This window comes from Poecilia reticulata, chromosome 2, assembly GCF_904066995.2.
Source record: "Poecilia reticulata chromosome 2, P_reticulata-male-v2, whole genome shotgun sequence".
Lineage (NCBI taxonomy): Eukaryota > Metazoa > Chordata > Actinopteri > Cyprinodontiformes > Poeciliidae > Poecilia > Poecilia reticulata.
Window position 1 is genome coordinate 42836344 of NC_088831.1, and position 9595 is coordinate 42845938.

A 9595-nucleotide genomic window follows, 5' to 3' on the forward strand; every position below is an offset into this window, starting at 1 on the left:
ATAAATTTGCTGAAATAGTTGTGGAGTCTTCATTCTCTTCAGACTGGATCTTAGTTTTTGTCTGGGTGTTTGGTTTTCATGAAGGTTTAACTGAGCAGCAGACGTGTTAAAGTTGAAAGGTCAGGAGTCGTTACCCCATTTCAGGCTCCTGGTTCTCTGAGTGTAACGAGGTTTTTAGTGCTAATTTTGTGGTTGTGAGAAGTGAATAGTTTAATCCTGCAGCTGGAGGAGAGAGAGGAATGATCAATTTGCTCTGGGTTTCCTGTTCCTGCTTCTGGTCTCTCTGCCTCTGTTTACAGAAATAACCAAGTGAGACTCGGCAAACAAACAATTCAACAAAAAGCGGAAAATAACCATAACATCCGCGTTCTGTGTGTTTCTGCTCTCTGCTAAATTAAACATGTTTAATGCTGGACAGCCAAAATAAGCATTATATAGCATATTCCCTTTTTTCTGCTCTGTCATTGTGGTCTCTGAAAATAACATAAAAAGGCAGCAGGAATTTGCCTGGCCTTGTGGAGTCGGCTTCAGTCTGCAGCCTGGCACTCAGGACACTTTGCTGACCTCTTGCAGCCGCCAGACGTTTGGACCCGGCTGCTGCAGAACTGCTGAAACTCTCCCAGCATAGAAACATGTCAGATTTATCAACCTTTTTAATGTATTTCATAAATTATTTTTAAAGTTTCTGCAGTTTCTTCCATTTAAAGCGTTAAAGCTTTGACTGAAACTATTTGTATGAAACTTATTGCTGTCTGTTGACGTTCTGCAGTCTTTGGGTCATGTTGGGGGTTTACAGCATTTTGTTGAACTATTGTGATAACAATAAAAGTGACAATAAGAACAATTTTTTACATCTTTATTATGTAGCTTTAGGTTTGGCTGTGGCTGCACACACAGCTCCACAATAAACTTAATAACTTCACTAACGTGCACACAGTGACTTTTCATCATATTTTCAAATTTACTGATTTTTATTGATGCACTCAGTAAAAACTGTGGAGGAAATGGTAAAACTAACAATCCCAACAATACAGACAGTTTGGGAGAGTTTAAGCATCATTAATTTACCATGACGATAAATCAAATTTCTTATCATGACAAGAAGTTTATCGTGATGAACGATACGATAAATACTCAGTCTTAGGTTTTTCCACATATTCTCACTTTGATTGACAACTTAATGACTTTTCTTTGTGGTTTGCAGCTGCAGTTCTGTAAAAAACCTGGTTTTCTATCCGTCCTATAAGCCAATCTGTCCATTCGTTCATTCATTTATTCTTTTAGCCGGTTTCTCATTAAACCCTGAATGCTGTAGGAATATAAGCAGCTGTGTTATTTGTAAAACGTGAAATTCAGGAAAAGCACAAATATTCTGGAAAAGTGTGGAATATTTAACCCTTCACCGTCTGGCGAAAAGGTTCTGTTGGCGTTTTTCCGAAGACTTGGCAGATTTTATATGAGGGTTTCTACAAATTTATGCAAACTAAGCAAAAGGAAAAGAACCAAAATGTCCATGGGATGAATGGACTCCAAATGTGACCCTTGATTTCTAATGTATTTATTTTTTTACTCTTTGTGTGCTGATCTGCTGTTAGGCAGGTGAAACCTTAAAAACCGTCTCATCCAGTTGTAGTTTTCTCATCCATGACTGATGCCGTCTGAGTTCTCCGGTGTTCCTGACTCCACTGGAGCAGGATTGCTGTGCAACACAGATCTCTTCCCATCCACTTCCTTCACTTGTGAGCAAACGTCTGGCAGAGGTTTGCTGATTCAGCCGCAGGTCCAGGCTGACTGAACACTTACCTCGGCCTTCGTCCGCCGTCTCTCTCAGGTCAGTGCTTTACTTGTGGCGACATCCTCTGCAGCTATTCTGTCCACTTGGTTGGAGAACCCAAAGGGAAGGCGGCGGCGGCGGACCTCAGTGGACGACCTTTATTCCACAAAGCTGCTGGATTTCTGACACTGCAAAGACACAAAACCTTACCAGGTAGTTTTGGTGAGATCTTAATCTTAATACTCTTGAAATGAAAGGAAGATAACTTGCAAGTAATTTATTTGCAAGCCATGGGATCTGTGAAGTTATTGATACAAAACAAGTTGCTATATCTTGCTGAAAAGTTACTTGTCAGCTAGTTTTGTCTTAAATCAAGTTTTCTAAGATGTTTGCACTAGAAACCAGAGCAAAACTACTTGGTAAGATTTTGTCATTGCAGTGTAAGAAGTCGCATGTGAGATGTGTTTTGGTTTAAAAGAAAAAAGTTTACAACAGAGGCCTATCGTTGCTCAGCAGACACAACAGAACACAAAGTGGAAATATAAATAAAAATAAACTGGCACAAAAATGAGCAAAAAATCAGAATTGAGCATCAACATGTGCTGTGTGAACGTAGCAGGTCTGGAAGATTATTCCACCTCAAGGAAAACTAATATTTACATCGGCATCGTCTCTCAGGTTTTCAACTCATTAGTGGTGTGGCAACCTGGGGGGTGGATTTTCTTTATTTTTAATTATGAACCCAAGATATAAACTCTTACAGGTTATAATGACCAACAACGCCACCTGGAATAATTCCAGGAAAATGTAATGAAAGGACGCAAGTACGTTCTGCTGGAAAATGAGACAAGATTCAGGAAGTTCTACAAAGTTTATTCGTCTTTATAATCTCTTTTTAAAATAATGATCTGAAATTGAATGGTTAAAACAGTGAATGCAGTTAACAAGATTTATCATAAAACGTCTAAATTGCAAAGGAAACTGAGGCTTACCAGTGGGGAAGTAGTGAGGGAAAGGGGCAACATCCAGTGCAGAAAAAAGGGAATCACCTAGACACTACAAAAACACGGCAAAGAAAGAAAAGGTGCTCCAACAAAACACGCGAGACAAGACACCGCCACCAGGGGTCACCACCGCCACCACAGAAGCCTCAGTCCTTAAAAGAAAGACAAAAAAAATAATAATAATGAAACAATACAAGTAAAACAGTGATACAATGGCACTACAATGTTGCAGTTCATTCCTTCAATAGCGCCATCACTGCTCCCAGAAGCAGGGCAAGTTCAAGTTGGTCTTTTTAAAACAATTTGGAGTTAGGCAAAACAATTTGGAGTTAGGCAAAACAGCAGCGAGTATCAATCCAGGTGCAATGCCGAAGAGTCATCAGGTGGCTAAAAAAAATATAGCAAATTAATTCAACTGCTACAACAAAATTTATAACTTGCAGCAGCCGTTTACCTGTGACCTGATAAATGCCCAATAATCAGATCCTCAGTACCACCTAGATGCAGTGCAACTGTAATAAAAAAACGGTATGTGAAGGTTTTGTTTACATGAAACAGGTGTTACTTAGCCACGCTAAGCTCTTACCTTCCTATCAGCAGAAATGAATGGACAGATCGACCCAGATATTAAAGGTGCAGCGAAGGAGGCTAAGCAGACAGACCAGTTGACATTAATAGCCATTCCTAAAGCTGACAAATGATAAAACAGCCACGCTTACCCAGAACGGCGCAAACAAAAGGAGCAACTTCAATTTGACGTCACGACGCAAGCAGCCTCATGTCAGGTGAACGCTTGCTTATATGCAGCCGCTGAAATTACTCTTAAAGTGGCAGCGTACCATTTATGCTGCTACAGTCTACCCCCCCAACTTGCGTCGACGCCCCGACGACGACCTCCAAAAATACTAGCACCAAGGTCTAAATACTACAGAAACAGCATTGCAATGTGAATCAGGAGAGTTTGCAGCCCCATGCGCTAATGCCATTGGTCTTGGGAGATGGTGGAGATTGGAATGTTGACCTGCTGTTGAGCGTGCAGTTCTCCTCGCCACCCTGGGAGGGCCCTGATCATTACTTGAGCTGGCAACACTAGGAGTTTGAGATGCAGATGTTGAGGGAGCTTCATGATGGGATACCCCGGAGGACAGAGGAACAGTGTCATTTCTGACCATTTGTGGGACGGTGGGCAAAGAAAGTGGTGGCTGGTGGACATTTACCTCCAAAAACAAATCAGGATCAGTTTCATCCTCAGAGGATGAATCAGTCATTAGTGGCTCCCCATGAGGTGATGCTGGGACATCACTGCAAACCACTGGTTTCAGTAGAGACCGATGGACCCTTTTAATTTTGTTCAATTCATCTTTAGGAGCAACAGTGTAAACTGCTCCAGTGTCACCCAACACTTTCAGGACCTTGTACACTTTGGAACGCCACAGATCCTGAATTTTGTGTCTTCCCTGGTGACTGGTGTTTCGAAGTAGAACAAGTTGGCCTTCATGCAGAGGTGAGTCTTGAACATGCTGGTCATTATTTCTCTTTCTCCTATCCGCAGCAGTCTTCAGCTTCTCCCTGGCTTCCTCAAAAGCCAGTTTCAGGCGCGTCTGATGCTCTGCAACCCACTTTTCAACACTGCCAGCACTTGGTTCTGATACATGGCCGAGCAGAAAATCTAAAGGAAGCCTAGGTTGTTGGCCAAACATCAGAAAGAAGGGACTTTCTCCAGTGCTCTGATGTGGTGTGGTGTTATAACAAAAGACAACTTGTGGCAAATAAGCAGTCCATGCCCTTTTGCTGGTGGTAGGAAGGGTACGCAACAGGTTATGAAGCGTACGATTAAACCTTTCACATTGTCCATTTCCAGCAGGGTGGTACGGTGTGGTCCTGGACTTCTTGATGCCATAAAATTGACAGAGCTGCTGGATGAGGGAACTTTCAAAATTACGCCCCTGATCCGAATGAACACGGGCTGGCACACCAAATTTTGAAAACCACTCCGTCACCAGGACATGGGCCACAGTAGAGGCACGTTGGTCTCTGGTTGGTATGGCTAGGGTGTACTTGCTAAAAACATCAGTTAAGATGAGCACATTCTCTCGGCCATCTTGAGAAGGCTCTAGGACTGTGAAATCCATGGCAAGGATCTCATTGGGCCGTGATGCTAGCAAATGGCTCATATATGTCCGTGCAGTAGGCAGGGTATCTTTTGCCACTTGGCACCGCTCGCATGACCTGCACCAATCAACAACATCAGAGGACATTTTTGGCCAGTAACATCTGGTCCTCAGAAGTGAGAGAGTCCTGTCCACACCTTGATGTCCATGATCTTGGTGCGCCCGAGTCAGGACCTCCTCCTTCAAGGCTGTGGGCAGCAACAACTGTAGCATCTCCTCAGCACCATCAGGGCGAAAGGTCTTGCGGTGGAGGACACCATCCTTCTCCACCAAACGATCCCACTGCCTCAGGAATGCCAACAGAGGCGACGGCAAGTCCCTTCGCTCTGTGCGGTCAGGTTGTTTCTTGCGAGCCCAGAAGCTCCAAAGTTCCTGCAAGACTGGGTCAGCATGTTGTAATACTTGCATATCCTTTGTGGTGCGTTCAGGAAGGACGGTGATGGCAGCTTGAGTAGCATCCTGTCTCTCCATCATCAGTTGCAGAGATTCAGGCAAACTGCTCCCTGGAACGAGAGCACCAACCTGTTCTCCAGTAGATGGATGTTTTCTGGAAAGGGCATCTGCATTCCTGTTCGCACGCCCGGACCGGTACTGGATCTTAAAGTCAAAGGAGGCAAGTTGTGCAGCCCATCTGTGCTCACTGGCACCCAGCTTGGCAGTACTGAGATAACTGAGGGGATTGTTGTCAGTGAATACAAGGCATTTATGGCCCAACAAGTATTCTCTGAATTTCTCAGTCATTGCCCATTTAAGGGCTAAAAATTCAAGTTTCATGGAGCTGTAGTTATCCATATTGCGTTCAGTCGGCCTTAATCCTCGGCTGGCATAGGCGATAGGACGCACCCCCCCATCCTGTTGTTGGGAGAGGACAGCCCCCAGACCACCATGGCTCGCATCCACTTCTAGAATAAAAGGCAGAGAAAAGTCAGCGTAGGCCAACACAGGTGAGGTAGTCAGCCTTCTCTTCAGTTCCTCAAAGCTCTGTTGGTGTTCTGCAGTCCAGCCCTCAGTGATGTCCTGTCTTGGCCGCTTCTTTGCTCTTGGACCGCTTAGCTGTCCCACTAGTTGGTGAAGGGGCGCAGCCAACTTAGCAAAGCCTGCAACGAACCGTCGATAGTAACTGGCGAACCCAAGGAAGGACCTTAGCTCGGTGGATGTGGTGGGGCGCTGCCAGTTAACCACTGCCTCAATTTTAGATGGATCAGTTGCAACGCCTTTATTAGAAATGACATGGCCCAGGTATTTAACTTCTGGCTGAAGAAAGGAGCACTTTGTCAGCTTTGCCTTGAGACCCTCTTTCTTCAGGCGTCCAAGCACCATCCCCAAACGCTCCAAATGCTGTTCCACAGTAGAAGAAAACACAACTATGTCATCAAGATACAGAAGCAATGACTGATTCTGTTTGTCAGAGAAAATGCGCTGCATAAGTCTCTGAAACGTACTGGGCGCATTACAAAGGCCAAAGGGCATTCTATTCCACTCAAATAGACCAAATGGCGTGCAGAATGCCGTTTTATGACGATCGGCCTCTGTAACAGGTACTTGGTTGTAACCACTTGCCAGGTCCAATGTAGAGAACCAGCAAGCGCCTGTAAGTGCATCTAAAGACTCCTCGATGCGTGGTAATGGAAAGGCGTCTTTACGGGTTTTACTGTTAAGCTGCCGATAGTCCACACACATTCTCAGGCTCCCATCCTTCTTTTTGACCAACACAATGGGTGATGCATATGGGCTGCAGCTCTCTCTGATCACATTAGCACTAAGTAGCTGATTGATGTGATTCTTTACCGCTTCATAGTCTGATGGTGGTATACGCCTGTAACGCTGCTTTACAGGAGTCTCATCAATAAGGGGTATGTCATGACTAATTATATTTGTACACCCCAAGTCACCATCATTTTCTGCAAAGACAGATGAATAATCCCTAAGAAGGGTCCTCACCTGACCCTGATGTGTACTGGGCAGTTGGGAAAGGTCAATGGCCTCAACTTGGTCCTGCACAGAGACTACAACCTGAGAGGACACCTTAGCTATATATGAGGGCTCTTCTGTAACACCAGCAGGCAGACTGATAACGTTAACATGCTGCAGAGTACCAATTACAGTACGTGGGTAAAGCACTATGTCTGTAGAGCCCACATTAACAACCGGTATGTAGGCTGTGCCTCGCACCACACGGACAAGAGCAGGAGAGGCAAGCAAACCCCCAGGCAAACCTGACTCAGGAGGCTCAAATAGTGCAGCCTGTGACAGCTGATCAGTGCATGTAGCAGCCACTAGCTTCATAACCCCACCTGGAACTCTACATACTGCACGACCCCGCACTTTTACCTTCCCCACACAGTCTGATAAGTCCTGCAAACTTGCCTGATGGCACTTTTGCAATGCAGGCCAGATTTCATGTGGGGCTTGTGGGACGTTGTCCCGAGTGAACAACCCTGCACCGTGCTGCACAAAAAGCTCATGATAGCATTTTTGGATTACATTCATGCCCAAAACACCTGGTGTAGGAGGTACTTTGCCAGGGGGATCTTTTACAATTAAAACACCGCAGTTTGGGATATCTTTGCCGCAAAGTTCAACACTAAGCTCTATGTAGCCAAGGTAGGGGATATTTAGCCCATTTGCTGCCTTAAGCTGCAACCAGTGACAAGGGCGTAAACCATCAGGGCCCCCAGACTTAAAATGATCCTCAAAGAAACTTTCTGTAAGGGTTGACACCATGGAACCAGTGTCAATTAGACAGGGCACCCTAACACCTCCCAAACACACATCTAAATGAGGACACGATGCAACAAGCTCTGGTGTTTCCCTACCCTTACATGGTGCTGTGACTGAGCCAATAGTGACCCCACCCGAACTGCGGCTCAACAATTCAGTGGGAACTAGTTTTCCGAGACCGCAGAGCCATGAGGCAAGGAACTAGAGGGCTGTCGAGAGCCATGAGAGTGAAAACGTGAAGGGACACGTACACCGTCACATTCCCTGGCATAATGACCTGGCTGTTGGCACCGTCTACAGACTATAGGGGCATTACGAGGGGGACGACTTTGTTGGTGGGTTTGACCAAGAGAGGCAACGCTCTGAGTAAGTTTATTTAATTGCTCTTGTTGTCGTGCCAACATATCATGCAGTGCCCTCAATTCTGACCCCTGATCCCTTGGACTAATCTGAGCAGTGCTCTGGACAGCATACTGAAATCCAAGTGATGGAACTGAAAGACTCCGGGCCCTACTACCGTCAGATGAGCCCTCCCATTCCCACCTAATAGCTTCAGCCCTGACATCAAGTAAAGTAGCTGCAGGCTTCTCCCGTACAAACTGTTTCAATGCACGCCGCAGTGGACCATCTAGAACATGCTCCACAAACTGATCCCTCAACAATACATCAGCATTAACCATGTTAGTGGGTGCAGAGGCTTTAACCTTCTCCATTAATCCCATTAGTGCAAGTGAAAATTCTTGAAGAGTTTCATCTTCCTGCTGCTTTCTAGAAAAGAAAGCCTCTTGCAACGAGACATAGGAATCAGTACAACCATATACCTCTTTTAGCACTCTAATAATGCAAGCTGGATCAGTCCGTTCAGCACTAGAGCGGTATCTGAGCTCCTCTCGCGCCTCACCCTCCAAGTGATCATACAAATAAAAAGCCTGATCAACTGGTGATAAGTGACGTGCCCTCATACAGACCTCAGCCTCCTCCAACCATTCATTTAACCCTATACCGGATCTTCCCCTGAACATCGGACATTTCCTGTCACGAGGCACAAACACCAACCTCTCTGACACAAGGGGACCTGAGGCGGGCAAAGCACTCTGAGATGTGCTTGAAGTAGAAGGGGCAGTAGAAGTACCTGGGGCAGAGAGTGACTGTTCCTGACGCAGTCGTTCGTTGTCTGCTTTCAATCGGGCAATCAAGTCCCGCATTTCTTGGATCTCCTCCTCCATAATCTGGATCCTTTACTAGATGGGCTCACTGCTGTTTTGCCTGTACACACAACACAATTCTCCTCCAAAGCAAACAAAACACAAGACCACTACACATACAGAAAAACAAAAAAAACTAAGGAATCAAGTCTCCTTTTACACAGCAATAATCCTGCCAACAACGCCAATTTGTGGCAACCTGGGGGGTGGATTTTCTTTATTTTTAATTATGAACCCAAGATATAAACTCTTACAGGTTATAATGACCAACAACGCCACCTGGAATAATTCCAGGAAAATGTAATGAAAGGACGCAAGTACGTTCTGCTGGAAAATGAGACAAGATTCAGGAAGTTCTACAAAGTTTATTCGTCTTTATAATCTCTTTTTAAAATAATGATCTAAAATTGAATGGTTAAAACAGTGAACGCAGTTAACAAGATTTATCATAAAACGTCTAAATTGCAAAGGAAACTGAGGCTTACCAGTGGGGAAGTAGTGAGGGAAAGGGGCAACATCCAGTGCAGAAAAAAGGGAATCACCTAGACACTACAAAAACACGGCAAAGAAAGAAAAGGTGCTCCAACAAAACACGCGAGACAAGACACCGCCACCAGGGGTCACCACCGCCACCACAGAAGCCTCAGTCCTTAAAAGAAAGACAAAAAAAATAATAATAATGAAACAATACAAGTAAAACAGTGATACAATGGCACTACA

General features: G+C 44.9%; 1 long non-coding RNA gene across 1 annotated transcript; it reads right to left on the reverse strand.

The window, feature by feature from the left end:
* Positions 1-2631: 2631 nt before the first annotated feature.
* Positions 2632-9248, reverse strand: LOC145550882 (uncharacterized). Its single transcript, XR_014086675.1, has 2 exons — positions 8803-9248; positions 2632-2930 (listed from the first exon to the last, which is right to left on the reverse strand). It is a non-coding gene; the product is annotated as an uncharacterized LOC145550882 (long non-coding RNA).
* Positions 9249-9595: the final 347 nt, after the last annotated feature.